This window comes from Salvelinus namaycush, chromosome 18, assembly GCF_016432855.1.
Source record: "Salvelinus namaycush isolate Seneca chromosome 18, SaNama_1.0, whole genome shotgun sequence".
Lineage (NCBI taxonomy): Eukaryota > Metazoa > Chordata > Actinopteri > Salmoniformes > Salmonidae > Salvelinus > Salvelinus namaycush.
In genome coordinates this window covers 39,687,341-39,704,840 of record NC_052324.1, presented here as the reverse complement: position 1 = coordinate 39,704,840, position 17,500 = coordinate 39,687,341, and the positions used below count along the sequence as shown (strand labels likewise).

The 17,500-nt window shown below is 36.7% G+C and overlaps 1 protein-coding gene across 1 annotated transcript in view; it reads left to right on the top strand.

Annotated features, from left to right (window-relative positions):
• The window catches only part of LOC120062948 (extracellular matrix protein FRAS1-like), an 87,711-nt gene that overhangs the window by 928 nt on the left and 69,283 nt on the right, over positions 1-17,500 (top strand). The gene's annotated exons all lie outside the window — the stretch shown is intronic.

Sequence of the window (17,500 nt, the reverse complement as noted above, 5' to 3'; positions counted from 1 at the left end):
CCTGTTCAAAACTGCACTGTTAAATTGAGGAATGATTAGCCTACATATTTAGGGCTTGACTAAATTACAGTCTAACAAATAACTTCTCAACAATTTCATAAAAGTTGCTGATAATTCAACTGTAACAGCAGCACAGCTATGGTTCTTAAAGTGTATAATAATTTATGTAATAGTTCCAATAAAATCTGAATACAATAATATATATATTATAATAATAATAATATTAATACAAATATGTTTCTTCTTCTTCCTCTCAATAATAATAGTAATAATAATACAAACATTTATGAAAATTATATTTTTGATTATTCAGAATCATAATAAACCCCTGTTCATGTGATAAAAAAAATAAAAATCATGATATAAAACACTGTAACCTGATATTGTTAGCGATCAGATAACAGGTTACATCGTTCAGTAGTGGATAGATCGGTAGGCGTTTATGTTTCTGGGTGTGTGTCAGGTCATGGCAGTAGGCCCATTTAATTCATAACAGCTAGACTTTGAGAGTCTTACTTCCCAGGAAAGGTTTCTGAGTGATTTATTCTTTCATATCGTTTATTGCACCTTGTGTGCAGCACTATGCGACCACAATAACTCATATGACCCCCCCCCCCCCCCCCCCCCCCCCCACACCTCCGTGGCATCCTCCCTATAAAGAGTGGTGATATACTGTAAACTGTATTGAAACTGGGAATTTGAACCCTCATAGGTTGAATACGAAATGCAAGAAATGTCTTTTTTTTGTTTTTTTTGTATGTTTAGTCAGTAGCTCGTTTTTGGTGATTGAGGTGATCTCTTGTTTTTCTAATTATTACATGTATATATGATCAGGAAGTCAAAAGAATAAGGGGAAAAAAAGCACATTAAAGATTGCAAATATAGTGAGTTACAATATTGTGAGTTTCTACACAGTACAATATGGCCCCTATACATCAAGTTGCAGGGATGAGTTGCTGTGTCACTCAGAGTGGATGAAACACTTTGATTTACACCCTGTTATTTAAGGGTATGAGCATCGCTCTGTCTCATCTCTTAGTTCCACTTCAAACTGCAACTCCATTCAGTTACAACTTCTGCCTTGGCTTCTCTGTTCTGTTTTGGATTGAGTGAACGTTTTTGGAGGAGGAGGAGAATGAGAGATGGAGGAGGAGGAAGAGGAGGAGAATGAGAGGTGGAGGAGGAGAATGAGAGGTGGAGGAGGAGGAGGAGGAGAATGAGAGGTGAAGGAGGAGGAGGAGGAGAATGAGAGGTGAAGGAGGAGACTGAGAGGTGGAGGAGGAGGAGAAATAGAGATGATGGAGGAGAATGAGAGATGGAGGAGGAGAATGAGAGATGGAGGAGGAGGAGGAGGAGGAGGAGGAGGAGAATGAGAGATGGTGGAGGAGGAGGAGGAGGAGGAGGAGGAGGAGGAGGAGAATGAGAGATGGAGGAGGAGGAGGAGGAGGAGGAGGAGGAGAATGAGAGATGGTGGAGGAGGAGGAGGAGGAGGAGGAGGAGGAGGAGGAGGAGGAGGAGGAGGAGGAGGAGGAGGAGAATGAGAGATGAAGGAATAGAGTGAGAGGTGGAGGAGGAGGAGGAGGAGAGTAAACAACCCTAGTACTTGTGGGAAAACATATCATACATTATCTGTAATTTACATTATCGGTGGCATACATTATCTGTAATTTACATTATCGGTGACATACATTATCTGTATTTTACAGTATCTGTAATTTACATTATCGGTGACATACATTATCTGCCATTTACATTATCGGTGGCATACATTGTCTGTAATTTACATTATTGGTGACATACATTATCTGTATTTTACATTATCGGTGTCGTACATTATCTGTGGCCTACATTATCCTTATGTTACATAATCGGTATTTTACATTATTGGTGTCATACATTATCTGTATTTTACATGATATGTTATATACATTATCTGTATTTTACATTATCTGTATTTTTACATTATCTGTATTTTAATTTATCTGTATTCTACATTATCGGTGTCGTACATGATCTGTGACATATGTAACAATATAACTTTAGTCCGCCCCCTCGCCCCAACCCGGGCGCGAACCAGGGACCCCTGCACACATCAACAACAGTCACCCGCGAAGCATCATTACCCATCGCTCCACAAAAGCATCGCGGCCCTTGCAGAGCAAGGGGAACACTACTTCAGGGTCTCAAGGCGAGTGACGTCACCGATTGAAAGGCTATTAGCGCGCACCACCGCTAACTAGATAGCCATTTCACATCGGTTACACATGCATAATCTGTATTTTACATTATCGGTGTCAGATATTATCTGAATTTTACATGATCTGTATTTTACATGATCTGTATTTTACATGATCTGTATTTTACATTATCGGTGTCAGATATTATCTGAATTTTACATGATCTGTATTTTACATGATCTGTATTTTACATGATCTGTATTTTACATGATCTGTATTTTACATGATCTGTATTTTACATTATCGTCCATGATGACACATACTCTCTTTATCCAAAACAGGAAAATATACAACTTTCTTCATGGAGCCGTAATAGAGGATAGAACATGTAGAATAAGTCTGAAATGAATGGAGGTATACAGCATAGTGGTAGTGCCTTTGTATTATTTGACCTCTTGCCTCCCACTGGGCTAAAAATGATGAATCAAAGTTGTTTCCACATCATTTCAACTAAAAAACGTAATGTGATGACGCTGAAATGACGTGGAAAACTGATTGGTTTTTACTAAAAGTCACCAAAATAAGGGAATTTCGTATTTTTTTCACCCAACTTTTAACATTAATCCAGTGACATGGTGAAATCTTTTGTTGATCTCACGTTGAGTTTTCGTTAACTGACAACTCAACCAAACTTAAATCAAAACTAGATGTTGAAATGACGTGTTTGTCCAGCGGGTTTGGGACCTTACTGTTGAAATGACGTGTTTGTCCAGCAGGTTTGGGACCTTACTGTTGAAATGATGTGTTGTCCAGCGGGTTTGGGACCTTACTGTTGAAATGGTGTGTTTGTACAGCAGGTTTGGGACCTTACTGTTGAAATGATGTGTTTGTCCAGCAGGTTTGGGACCTTACTGTTGAAATTACCTGTTTGTCCAGCGGGGTTGGGACCTTACTGTTGAAATGATGTGTTGTCCAGCGGGTTGGGACCTTACTGTTGAAATGGTGTGTTTGTCCAGCAGGTTTGGGACCTTACTGTTGAAATGATGTGTTGTCCAGCGGATTGGGACCTTACTGTTGAAATGATGTGTTGTCCAGCGGGTTTGGACCTTACTGTTGAAATGATGTGTTTGTCCAGCGGGTTTGGACCTTACTGTTGAAATGATGTGTTTGTCCAGCTGGTTTGGGACCTTACTGTTGAAATGATGTGTTTGTCCAGCGGGTTTGGGACCTTACTGTTGAAATGGTGTGTTGTCCAGCGGGTTTGGGACCTTACTGTTGAAATGATGTGTTTGTACAGCAGGTTTGGGACCTTACTGTTGAAATGACATTTTTGTCCTGCGGGTTTGGAGACTTACTGTTGAAATTATGTGTTTGTCCAGCTGGTTTGGGACCTTACTGTTGAAATGACGTGATTGTCCAGCGGGTTTGGGACCTTACTGTTGAAATTATGTGTTTGTCCAGCTGGTTTGGGACCTTACTGTTGAAATGATGTGTTTGTCCAGCGGGTTGGGACCTTACTGTTGAAATGGTGTGTTTGTCCAGCAGGTTTGGGACCTTACTGTTGAAATGACATTTTTGTCCAGCGGGTTTGGAGACTTACTGTTGAAATGATGTGTTTGTCCAGCGGGTTTGGACCTTACTGTTGAAATGACGTGTTTGTCCAGCGGGTTGGTACCTTACTGTTGAAATGACGTGTTTGTCCAGCGGGTTGGGACCTTACTGTTGAAATGGTGTGTTTGTCCAGCGGGTTTGGGACCTTACTGTTGAAATGGTGTGTTTGTCCAGCTGGTTTGGGACCTTACTGTTGAAATGATGTGTTTGTCCAGCGGGTTGGTACCTTACTGTTGAAATGACGTGTTTGTCCAGCGGGTTTGGGACCTTACTGTTGAAATGGTGTGTTTGTCCAGCTGGTTTGGGACCTTACTGTTGAAATGGTGTGTTTGTCCAGCTGGTTTGGGACCTTACTGTTGAAATGGTGTGTTTGTCCAGCGGGTTTGGGACCTTACTGTTGAAATGGTGTGTTTGTCCAGCTGGTTTGGGACCTTACTGTTGAAATGGTGTGTTTGTCCAGCTGGTTTGGGACCTTACTGTTGAAATGGTGTGTTTGTCCAGCGGGTTTGGGACCTTACTGTTGAAATGGTGTGTTTGTCCAGCGGGTTTGGGACCTTACTGTTGAAATGATGTGTTTGTCCAGCGGGTTTGGGACCTTACTGTTGAAATGACGTGTTTGTCCAGCGGGTTTGGGACCTTACTGTTGAAATGATGTGTTTGTCCAGCGGGTTGGGACCTTACTGTTGAAATGACGTGTTTGTCCAGCGGGTTTGGGACCTTACTGTAGACATTTACCACAGCTACTAAGAGAGAAACCGTGCAGAAAGAAGGGCCAGATGGAAGACGTTTAAAAAAAAGGGTCTCTTATGACCTTATTTCTTGTTCCTAACAAATAATTTACGTCCCTGCGATATTTAATTCATCGTGTTTATACAGAGTTTTAAAGCTAAGAACAAGATGTCCCCATTGAAAACAAGCCTTTCATTACACAACCTGTGTGAACCTGTCGGGTCACTTCAGTAGTTCGTGTTTAGCCAAGGAACATTAAGGTCTCCTTGATAAAACACACTATAAGGGAAAAAGGGAAAAAGCCTAGTTTTTGTATACAATATCTAGTGAAAGCAAACAATTAGAATCAAAGCATGGATTCATGTTGATTTGGAGATTAATATTTTTCATGTACGTATATAAACCGACCTGTCAAATATAACGTGCATATGAAGAGTTTACTTCCTCAACACTATATGTTACATTTTCAGAAATGTTTGATAAATTAGCTTTTATTTTTTAAAGAAATTATGAAAGATATTGGTGTGTTTTTTTTCAATATCTAATAATGGTTTTGTTCACTGAAAGACATGTATTTGTTTTAGATCTATCACTTGATGTTTTAATTTCAGAGAGACAAATAATCATGCTTTTTTTGTTGCTAAATGCTATGTACACACATCACTCTCAGAGCAATGAGTTGTACTGCTAGGTACACTGTCTAATGGAACAAATAATTACGTTTTAAATTAAGAAATGTACAAATGATACATTTATTACATCAATATTATTTGTAATCTTCTTTTTAAATACAGTAATATCAGACCTGAATGTAAAACAATTACATTTGACATTTTAGTCATTTAAAATATTTTTATTCTAAAATTGATTAAATACTTTTTCTTCCTCATCAATCCACACACAATACCCCACAATTAAACATTTTTAAAAATCCTCTCAAGCTCTGTCAGGTTGAATGGGGAGCATTGCTGCACAGATATTTTCACGTCTCTCCAGAGATGTTCAATCGGGTTCAAGTCCGGACTCTGGCTGGGCCACTCAAGGACACACAAGCCACTCCAGTGTTGACTTGGCTGTGTGACTAGGGTCGTTGTCCTGCTAGAAAGTGAACCTTCGCCCCCAGTCTGAGGTTCTGAGCACTCATTAAGGATCTCTCTCAGCTTTGTCTCGATCCTGACTAGTCTCCCAGTCCCTGCCTCTGAAAAACATCCTCACAGCATGATGCTGCCACCACCATGCTTCACCGTAGGGATGGAGCCAGGTTTCCTCCAGATGTGACGCTTGACATTCAGGCTAAAGAGTTTAATCTTGGTTTCATCAGACCAGATCATTTTGTTTCTCATGGTCTGAGAGTCATTAGGAGCCTTTTGGCAAACTCCAACTGGGCTGTCATGTGCCTTTTACTGAGGAGTGGCTTCTGTCTGGCCACTCTACCATAAAGGCCTAATTGGTGGAATGCTGCAAGGATGGTTGTCCTTCTGGAAGTTTCTCCCATCTCCACAGAGGAACTCTGGAGCTCTGTCAGAGTCACCATCGGGTTCTTGGTCATCTCACTGACCAAGGCCCTTCTCCCCCAATTGCTCAGTTTGTCCGGGCTGCCAGCTCTAAGAGTCTCGGTTGTTCCAAACGTCTTCCATTTAATAATGATGGATGCCACTGTTTTCTTGGGGACCTTCAATGCTGCAGAAATGTGTTGGTACCCTTCCCCAGATCCGTGCCTTCGACACAATCCTGTCTCGGACCTCTAAGGACAGTTCCACTGACCTCATGACTTGGTTTCTGCTCTGACATGCACCGTCAACTGTGGGACCTTATATACACAGGTGTGTACCTTTCCAAATCATGTCCAGTCAATTGAATTTACCACAGGTGGACTCCAATCAAGTTGTAGAAACATCTCAAGATCAATGGAGACAGGACGCACCTGAGCTCAATTTTGAGTCTCACAGCAAAGGTTCTGAATACGTATCCAAATAAGGAGTTTATGTTTGTTTTTAATACATTTGCAAACATTTCTAAAACCCTGTTTTCGCTTTGTCATTATTGGGTATTTTGTGTAGATTGCTGAGGAATTTGTATATTTTTTTATATCCATTTTAGAATAAGACTGTAACGTAACAAAGGTCTGAATACTTTCCAAATGCAAACAAATGTTTATACACATCTAAAATATATGAATTAAAAACCTAAGAATAGTAATATTTTTCACACAACTGAAAGCACCAATAAGCTAACATTTCTGATGATATTTGTTGGGGGTGGATACAGCATTTTGGAAATAAACTAATTCAAATGTTAAAGATGTCTTTCTGCTCCAATACTTTGATAGTATTTAATAATTCAGGCCGACCACAACCCTCAGGGAATATTTTATAAGGCCAAGACAACTCACACACATCACTCTGTAAACATTCAGCGTTTCATATAAAGATATATACAACATCACTCTGTAAACATTCAGCGTTTCATATAAAGATATGTACAACATCACTCTGTAAACATTCAGCGTTTCATATAAAGATATATACAACATCACTCTGTAAACATTCAGCGTTTCATATAAAGATATATACAACATCACTCTGTAAACATTCAGCGTTTCATATAAAGATATATACAACATCACTCTGTAAACATTCAGCGTTTCATATAAAGATATATACAACATCACTCTGTAAACATTCAGCGTTTCATATAAAGATATGTACAACATCACTCTGTAAACATTCAGCGTTTCGTATAAAGATATATACAACATCACTCTGTAAACATTCAGCGTTTCATATAAAGATATATACAACATCACTCTGTAAACATTCAGCGTTTCATATAAAGATATATACAACATCACTCTGTAAATATTCAGCAGTTTATATAAAGATATGTACAACATCACTCTGTAAACATTCAGCGTTTCATATAAAGATATATACAACATCACTCTGTAAACATTCAGCGTTTCATATAAAGATATATACAACATCACTCTGTAAACATTCAGCATTTCATATAAAGATATGTACAACATCAGTCTGTAAACATTCAGCGTTTTCGTATAAAGATATATACAACAATCACTCTGTAAACATTCAGCGTTTCATATAAAGATATATACAAACATCACTCTGTAAACATTCAGCGTTTCATATAAAGATATGTACAACATCACTCTGTAAACATTCAGCGTTTCGTATAAAGATATATACAACATCACTCTGTAAACATTCAGCGTTTCATATAAAGATATATACAACATCACTCTGTAAACATTCAGCGTTTCATATAAAGATATATACAACATCACTCTGTAAACATTCAGCAGTTTATATAAAGATATGTACAACATCACTCTGTAAACATTCAGCGTTTCGTATAAAGATATATACAACATCACTCTGTAAACATTCAGCGTTTCATATAAAGATATATACAACATCACTCTGTAAACATTCAGCGTTTCATATAAAGATATATACAACATCACCTCTGTAAACATTCAGCGTTTCATATAAAGATATATACAACAATCACTCTGTAAACATTCAGCGTTTCATATAAAGATATATACAACATCACTCTGTAAACATTCAGCGTTTCATAAAAAGAATATGTACACATCACTCTGTAAACATTCAGCGTTTCATATAAAGATATATACAACATCACTCTGTAAACATTCAGCGTTTCATATAAAGATATATACAACATCACTCTGTAAACATTCAGCGTTCATATAAAGATAATAAATCACTCTCGGTAAACATCAGTCATCTAAAGACTATATACAACATCACATTCAGCGTTTCATATAAAGATATATACAACATCACTCTGTAAACATTCAGCGTTTCATATAAAGATATATACAACATCACTCTGTAAACATTCAGCGTTTCATATAAAGATAGATACACATCACTCTGTAAACATTCAGCGTTTCATATAAAGATATGTACAACATCACTCTGTAAACATTCAGCGTTTCATATAAAGATATATACAACATCACTCTGTAAACATTCAGCGTTTCATATAAAGATATATACAACATCACTCTGTAAACATTCAGCGTTTCATATAAAGATATATACAACATCACTCTGTAAACATTCAGCGTTTCATATAAAGATATATACAACATCACTCTGTAAACATTCAGCGTTTCATATAAAGATATATACAACATCACTCTGTAAACATTCAGCGTTTCATATAAAGATATATACAACATCACTCTGTAAACATTCAGCGTTTCATATAAAGATATATACAACATCACTCTGTAAACATTCAGCGTTTCATATAAAGATATATACAACATCACTCTGTAAACATTCAGCGTTTCATATAAAGATATATACAACATCACTCTGTAAACATATCAGCGTTTCATATAAAGATATGTACAACATCACTCTGTAAACATTCAGCGTTTCATATAAAGATATATACAACATCACTCTGTAAACATTCAGCGTCATCGTTTTATATATAAGGATATATACAACATCACTCTGTAAACATTCAGCGTTTCTATAAAGATATATACAACATCCATCTGTAAACATTCAGCGTTTCCATATAAAGATTATACAACATCACTCTGTAACATTCAGCGTTTTCATATAACAGATATATACAACATCACTCTGTAAATATTCAGCAGTTTATATAAAGATATATACAACACACTCTGTAAACATTCAGCCGTTTCATTAAAGATATATACAATCACTCTGTAACATTCCAGCTTGTTTCATATAAGATATATACAACATCACTCTCTGTAAAACATTCAGCGTTTCATAAAAGATATGTACACATCACTCTGTAAATATTCAGCGTTTCGTATAAAGATATATACACAATCACTCTGTAAACATTCAGCGTTTCATATAAGATATATACAAAATCACTCTGTATAATTCAGCAGTTTCATATAAAGATATTACAACATCACTCTCTGTAAACATTCAGCTTTTCATATAAAGAATATACAACATCACTCTGTAAACCTTCAGCGTTTCGTATAAAGATATACATACAACTCACTCTGTAAACATTCAGCGTTTCATATAAAGATATAACAACATCACTCTGTAAACATTCAGCGTTTCATATAAAGATATGTACAACATCACGTCTGTAAACATTCAGCGTTTCGTATAAATGTATATACAACATCACTCTGTAAACATTCAGCGTTTCATATAAAGATATATACAACATCACTCTGTAAACATTCAGCGTTTCATATAACGATATATACAACATCACTCTGTAAACATTCAGCGTTTCATATAAGATATTACAACATCACTCTGTAAAATTCAGCAGTTTATAATAAAGAATATGTACAACATCACTCTGTAAACATTCAGCGTTTCATATAAAGATATATACCAACATCACTCTTAAACATTCAGCTTTCATATAAAGATATGTACAACATCACTCTGTAAACATTCAGCGTTTCATATAAAGATATATACAACATCACTTCTGTAAAATTCCAGCGTTTATAAAAGATATATACAACATCACTCTGTAAACATTCAGCGTTTCATATAAAGATATATACAACATCACTCTGTAAACATTCAGCGTTTCATATAAAGATATATCAACATCACTCTGTAAACATTCAGCTTTTCATATAAAGATAATACACATCACTCTGTAAACATTCAGCGTTTCATATAAAGATATGTACAACATCACTCTGTAAACATTCAGCGTTTCATATAAAGATATATACAACATCACTCTGTAAACATTCAGCGTTTTCTATAAAGATATATACAACATCACTCTGTAAATTATTCAGCGTTTCATATAAAGATATATACAACATCACTCTGTAAAACATTCAGCGTTTCATATAAAGATATATACAACATCACTCTGTAAAATTCAGCAGTTTCATATAAAGATATGTACAACATCACTCTGTAAACATTCAGCGTTTCATATAAGATATTACAACATCACTCTGTAACATTCAGCGTTTTCATAAAAGATATACAACATCACTCTGTAAACATTCAGCGTTTCATATAAAGATATATACAACATCACTCTGTAACATTCAGCGTTTCATATAAAGATATATACACATCACTCTGTAAACATTCAGCGTTTCATATAAAGATATATACAACATCACTCTGTAAACATTCAGCGTTTCATATAAAGATTATATACAACATCACTCTGTAAACATTTCAGCGTTTCATATAAAGATATATACAACATCACTCTGTAAACATTCAGCGCGTTCATATAAAGATATATCAACATCACTCTGTAAACATTCAGCGTTTCATATAAAGATTATATACAACATCACTCTGTAAACATTCAGCGTTTCATTAAAGATATATACAACATCACTCTGTAAACATTCAGACTTTCATATAAAGATATTACACATCACTCTGTAAACATTCAGCGTTTCATATAAAAATATATACAACATCACCTGTAAACATTCAGCGTTTCATATAAAGATATATACAACATCACTCTGTAACATTCAGCGTTTCATATAAAGATATATACACATCACTCTGTAAACATTCATGCGTTCATATAAAGATATATCAACATCACTCTGTAAACATTTCAGCGTTTCATATAAAGTATTACAACATCCACTCTGTAAACATTCAGCGTTTCATAAAAAAGATATATACAACATCACTCTGTAAACATTCAGCGTTTCATATAAAGATATATACAAACATCACTCTGTAAAACATTCAGCGTTTTCATATAAAGATATATCAACATCACTCTGTAAACATTCAGCGTTTCATATAAAGATATATACAACATCATCCTGTAAACATTCAGGTTCATATAAAGTATGTACACATCACTCTGTAAACATTCAGCGTTTCATAAAAAGATATATACAACATCACTCTGTAAACATTCAGCGTTTCATATAAAGATATATACAACATCACTCTGTAAACATTCAGCGTTTCATATAAGAATATGTACAACTCACTCTGTAAACATTCAGCGTTTCATATAAAGATATATACAACATCACTCTGTAAAACATTCAGCATTTATATAAAGATATATCACAACATCACTCTGTAAACATTCAGCGTTTCATATAAAGATATATACAACATCACTCTGTAAACATTCAGCGTTTCATATAAAGATATTCAACATCACTCTGTAAACATTCAGCGTTTCATATAAGATATATACAACATCACTCTGTAACATTCACAGCGTTTCATATAAGATATATACAACATCACTCTGTAAAACTTCAGCGTTTCATATAAAGATATTATACAACATCACTCTGTAAATATTCAGCAGTTTATATAAAGATATGTACAACATCACTCTGTAAACATTCAGCGTTTCATATAAAGATATATACAACATCACTCTGTAAACATTCAGCGTTTTCATATAAAGATATGTAAAACATCACTCTGTAAACATTCGCGTTTCATATATAAAGATATACAACATCACTCTGTAAACATTCAGCGTTTAATATATAAATATATACAACATCACTCTGTAAACATTCAGTCGTTTCATATAAAGATATATACAACATCACTCTGTAAACATTCAGCGTTTCATATAAAATATATACAACATCACTCTGTAAACATTCAGCTTTCATATAAAGATATATACAACATCACTCTGTAAATATTCACCAGTTTATATAAAGATTATGTAACAACATTTCACTCTGTTAAACATTCAGCGTTTCATATAAAGTATTATACAACATCACTCTGTAAACATCAGCGTTTCATAAAAGATATATACAACATCACTCTGTAAATATTCAGCGTTTCATATAAAGATATATACAACATCACTCTGTAAACATTCAGCGTTTCATATAAAGATATATACAACATCACTCTGTAAAATTCAGCGTTTATATAAAGATATGTCAACATCACTCTGTATAAACATTCAGCGTATTATATAAAGATTATACAACATCACTCTGTAACATTCAGCGTTTCATAAAAGATACATACAACATCACTCTGTAAACATTCAGCGTTTCATATAAAGATATATACAACATCACTCTGTAAACATTCAGCGTTTCATATAAAGATATATACAACATCACTCTGTAAACATTCACGTTTCATATAAGAAACTATATACAACATCACTCTGTAAACATTCAGCGTTTCATATAAAGATATCTACAACATCCTCTGTAAACAATCAGCCAGTTTCATATAAAGATATCATACAACATCACTCTGTAACATTCAGCGTTTCATATAAAGATATAATACACATCACTCTGTAAACATTCACGCGTTTTCATATAAAGATATATACAACATCACTCTGTAAACATTCAGCGTTCATATAAAGATATACAACCATCACTCTAGTAAACATTCAGCGTTTCATATAAAGATATTACAACATCACTCTGTAACATTCAGCGTTTCATATAAAGATATATACAACATCACTCTGTAAACATTCAGCGTTTCATATAAAGATATATACAACATCACTCTGTAAACATTCACGTTTCATATAAAGATTATACAACATCACTCTGTAAACATTCAGCGTTTCATATAAAGATATATCAACATCACTCTGTAAACATTCAGCGTTTCATATAAAGATATTGATACACACATCACTCTGTAACACATTCAGCGTTTCATACAAAGATATATACAACATCACTCTGTAAACATTCAGCTTTCATATAAAGATATACAACATCACTCTTTTGTAAACATTCAGCGTTTCATATAAAAGATATATACAACATCACTCTGTAAACATTCAGCGTTTATATAAAGATATATACAACATCACCTGTAAACATTCAGCGTTTCATATAAATATTACAACATCACTCGTGTAAACTTCAGCGTTTCATATAAAAGATATATACAACATCACTCTGTAAACATTCAGCGTTTCATATAAAGATATATACAACATCACCTCTGTAAACATTCAGCCGTTTCATATAAAATATTACAAATCACTCTGTAAACTTCAGGTTTCTATAAAGAATATACTACAACATCACTCTGTAAACTTCAGCTTTCATATAAAGATATAACAACATCACTCTGTAAAATTCAGCGTTTCATATAAGCATATACACATCACTCTGTAAACATTTTCAGCGTTTCAATAAAGATATAGATGACAACATCACTCTGTAAACATTCAGCTTTTCATATAATGATATTACACAAACTCCGTAAACATTCAGCGTTTGCATATAAAGATATATACAACATCACTCTGTAAACATTCAGCGTTTCATATAAAGAATATATACAAACATCACTCTGTAAATTTCACGTTTCATATAAATATATACAACATCACTCTGTAACCATTCAGCTTTTCATATAAAGATATATACAAACATCACTCTGTAAACATTCGGCGTTTTCATATAAGATATATACAACTCACTCTGTAAACATTCAGCGTTTCATATAAAGATATATACAACATACACTCTGTAACAATTCAGCGTTTCATATAAGATATATACAACATCACTCTGTAAACATCAGCGTTTACTATATAAAGTATATACCAACATCACTCTGTAAACTTCAGCGTTTCATATAAAGATATATACAACATCACTCTGTAAACATTCAGCGTTTCATATAAAGATATATACAACATCATCTGTAAACATTCAGCGTTTCATATAAAGATATATACAACATCACGTCTGTAAACATTCAGCGTTTATATAATAAGATATAATACAACATCACTCTGTAAACATTCAGCGTTTCATATAAAGATATATACAACATCACCTCTGTAAACATTCAGCGTTTCAATAAAGATATATACAACATCACTCTGTAAATATTCAGCGTTTATATAAAGATATGTACAACATCACTCTGTAACATTCAGCTTTTCATATAAAGATATATACAACAGTCACTCTGTAAACATTCAGCGTTTCATATAAGATATATACAACATCACTCTGTGAAACATTCAGCCGTTTCATACAAAGATATATACACATCACTCTGTAAACATTCAGCGTTTCATATAAAGATATATAAAAATCACTCGAAAATAGAGTTTAAAAAAAGAAAAATGTAAACATTCAGGCGTTCATTATAAAATATATACAACATCACTCTGTAAACATTCAGCAGATTTCATATAAGATATATACAACATCACTCTGTAAACATTCAGCGTTTATATAAAGATATATACAACATCACTCTGTAACATTCTGCTTTCTAAAAGATATACAAATCACTGTAAACTTCAGCGTTTCATATAAAGATATATCAACTCACTCTTTAACATTCAGCGTTTCATATAAAGATATATACAACATCACTCTGTAAACATTCAGCGTTTCATATAAAGATATATACAACATCACTCTGTAAACATTCAGCGTTTCATATAAAGATATGTACAACATCACTCTGTAAACATTCAGCGTTTCATACAAAGATATATATGTATCAGATGCCACAGCTCAGACAACCTACATGGTTCTGTTTACCTCCTAGAGGGGGTCCTTAGCAGAGAGAGGAGAACAGTCTGTTTACCTCCCAGAGGGGTCCTTAGCAGAGAGAGAGGAGAACAGTCTGTTTACCTCCTAGAGGGGGTCCTTAGCAGAGAGAGAGAAAATTCTGTTTACCTCCCAGAGGGGTCCTTAGCAGAGAGAGGAGAACAGTCTGTTTACCTCCCAGAGGGGGTCCTTAGCAGAGAGAGGAGAACAGTCTGTTTACCTCCTACAGGGGTCCTTAGCACAGAGAGGAGAACAGTCTGTTTACCTCCCAGAGGGGGTCCTTAGCAGAGAGAGAGGAGAACAGTCTGTTTACCTCCCAGATTGGGTCCTTAGCAGAGAGAGGAGAACAGTCTGTTTACCTCCCAGAGGGGGTCCTTAGCAGAGAGAGAGGAGAACAGCCTGTTTACCTCCTAGAGGGGGTCCTTAGCAGAGAGAGAGGAGAACAGCCTGTTTACCTCCTAGAAGGGGTCCTTTACGAGAGAGGAGAACGTCTGTTTACCTCCTAGAGGGGGTCCTTAGCAGAGAGAGGGAGAACAGTCTGTTACCTCCTAGAGGGGGTCCTTAGCAGAAGAGAGGAGAACAGTCTGTTTACCTCCCAGAGGGGGGGTCCTTAGCAGAGAGAGAGGAGAAACAGTCTGTTTACCTCCTAGAGGGGGTCCTTAGCAAGAGAGAGGAAGACAGTCGGTTCCCTCCCAGAGGGGTCTTAGCAGAGAGAGAGAGGAAACAGTCTGTTTACCTCCTAGAGGGGGTCCTTAGCAGAGAGGAGAACAGTCTGTTTACCTCCCAGAGGGGGTCCTTAGCAGAGAGAGGAGAACAGTCTGTTTACCTCCTAGAGGGGGTCCTTAGCAGAGAGAGGAGAACAGTCTGTTTACCTCCCAGAGGGGGTCCTTAGCAGAGAGAGGAGAACAGTCTGTTTACCTCCTAGAGGGGGTCCTTAGCAGAGAGAGAGGAGAACAGTCTGTTTACCTCCCAGAGGGGTCCTTAGCAGAGAGAGGAGAACAGTCTGTTTACCTCTAGAGGGGGTCCTTAGCGAGAGAGAGGAGAACGTCTGTTACCTCCTAGAGGGGGTCCTAGCAGAGAGAGAGGAGAACAGCTGTTTTACCTCCTAGAGGGGTCCTTAGCAGAGAGAAGGAGAACAGTCTGTTTACCTCCTAGAGGGGTCCTTAGCATAGAAGAAGGAGAAACAGTCTGTTTACCTCCTAGAGGGGGTCCTTAGCAGAGAGAGAGGAGAAATGTCTGTTTACCTCCTAGAGGGGTCCTTAGCAGAGAGAGAGGAGAACAGTCTGTTTACCTCCTAGAGGGGTCCTTAGCAAGAGAGGAGACAGTCTGTTTACCTCTAGAGGGGGTCCTTAGCAGAGAGAGAGAAACATGCTGTTTACCTCCTAGAGGGGGTCTTAGCAGAGAGAGGAGAACAGTCTGTTTTACCTCCTAGAGGGGGTCCTTAGCAGAGAGAGGAGAACAGTCTGTTTACCTCCTAGAGGGGTCCTTAGCAGAGAGAGAGGAGAACAGGTTGTACCTCCTAGAGGGGGTCCTTAGCAGAGAGAGGAGAACAGTCTGTTTACCTCCTAGAGGGGTCCTTAGCAGAGAGAGGAGAACAGTCTGTTTACCTCCTAGAGGGGGTCCTTAGCAGAGAGAGAGGAGAACAGTCTGTTTACCTCCCAGAGGGGGTCCTTAGCAGAGAGAGGAGAACAGTCTGTTTACCTCCTAGAGGGGGTCCTTAGCAGAGAGAGAGGAGAACAGTCTGTTTACCTCCTAGAGGGGGTCCTTAGCAGAGAGAGGAGAACAGTCTGTTTACCTCCCAGAGGGGTCCTTAGCAGAGAGAGGAGAACAGTCTGTTACCTCCAGAGGGGTCCTTAGCAAGAGAAGAGGAAACAGTCTGTTTACCTCCTAGAGGGGGTCCTTAGCAGAGAGGGAGAGCAGTCTGTTTACCTCCAGAGGGGGTCCTTAGCAGAGAGAGAGGAGAACAGTCTGTTTACCTCCCAGAGGGTCCCTTAGCAGAGAGAGAGGAGAACAGAGTCTGTTTACCTCTTAGAGGGGGTCCCTTAGCAAGAGAGGAGAAACAGTCTGTTTACCTCCTAGAGGGGGTCCTTAGCAGAGAGAGGAGAACAGTATGTTTACCTCCCAGAGGGGTCCTTAGCAGAGAGAGGAGAACAGTCTGTTTACCTCCCAGAGGGGTCCTTAGCAGAGAGAGGAGAACAGTCTGTTTACCTCCTAGAGGGGGTCCTTAGCAGAGAGAGGAGAACAGTCTGTTTACCTCCTAGAGGGGGTCCTTAGCAGAGAGAGGAGAACAGTCTGTTTACCTCCCAGAGGGTGGTCCTTCAAAAAGAAGGGGGGAGGGGAAACTTCAAAAAAAAAAAAAAAAAAAAAAAAAAATAAAAAAAAAGAAAAAAAAAAAAAAAAAGAGGGGTGCGAG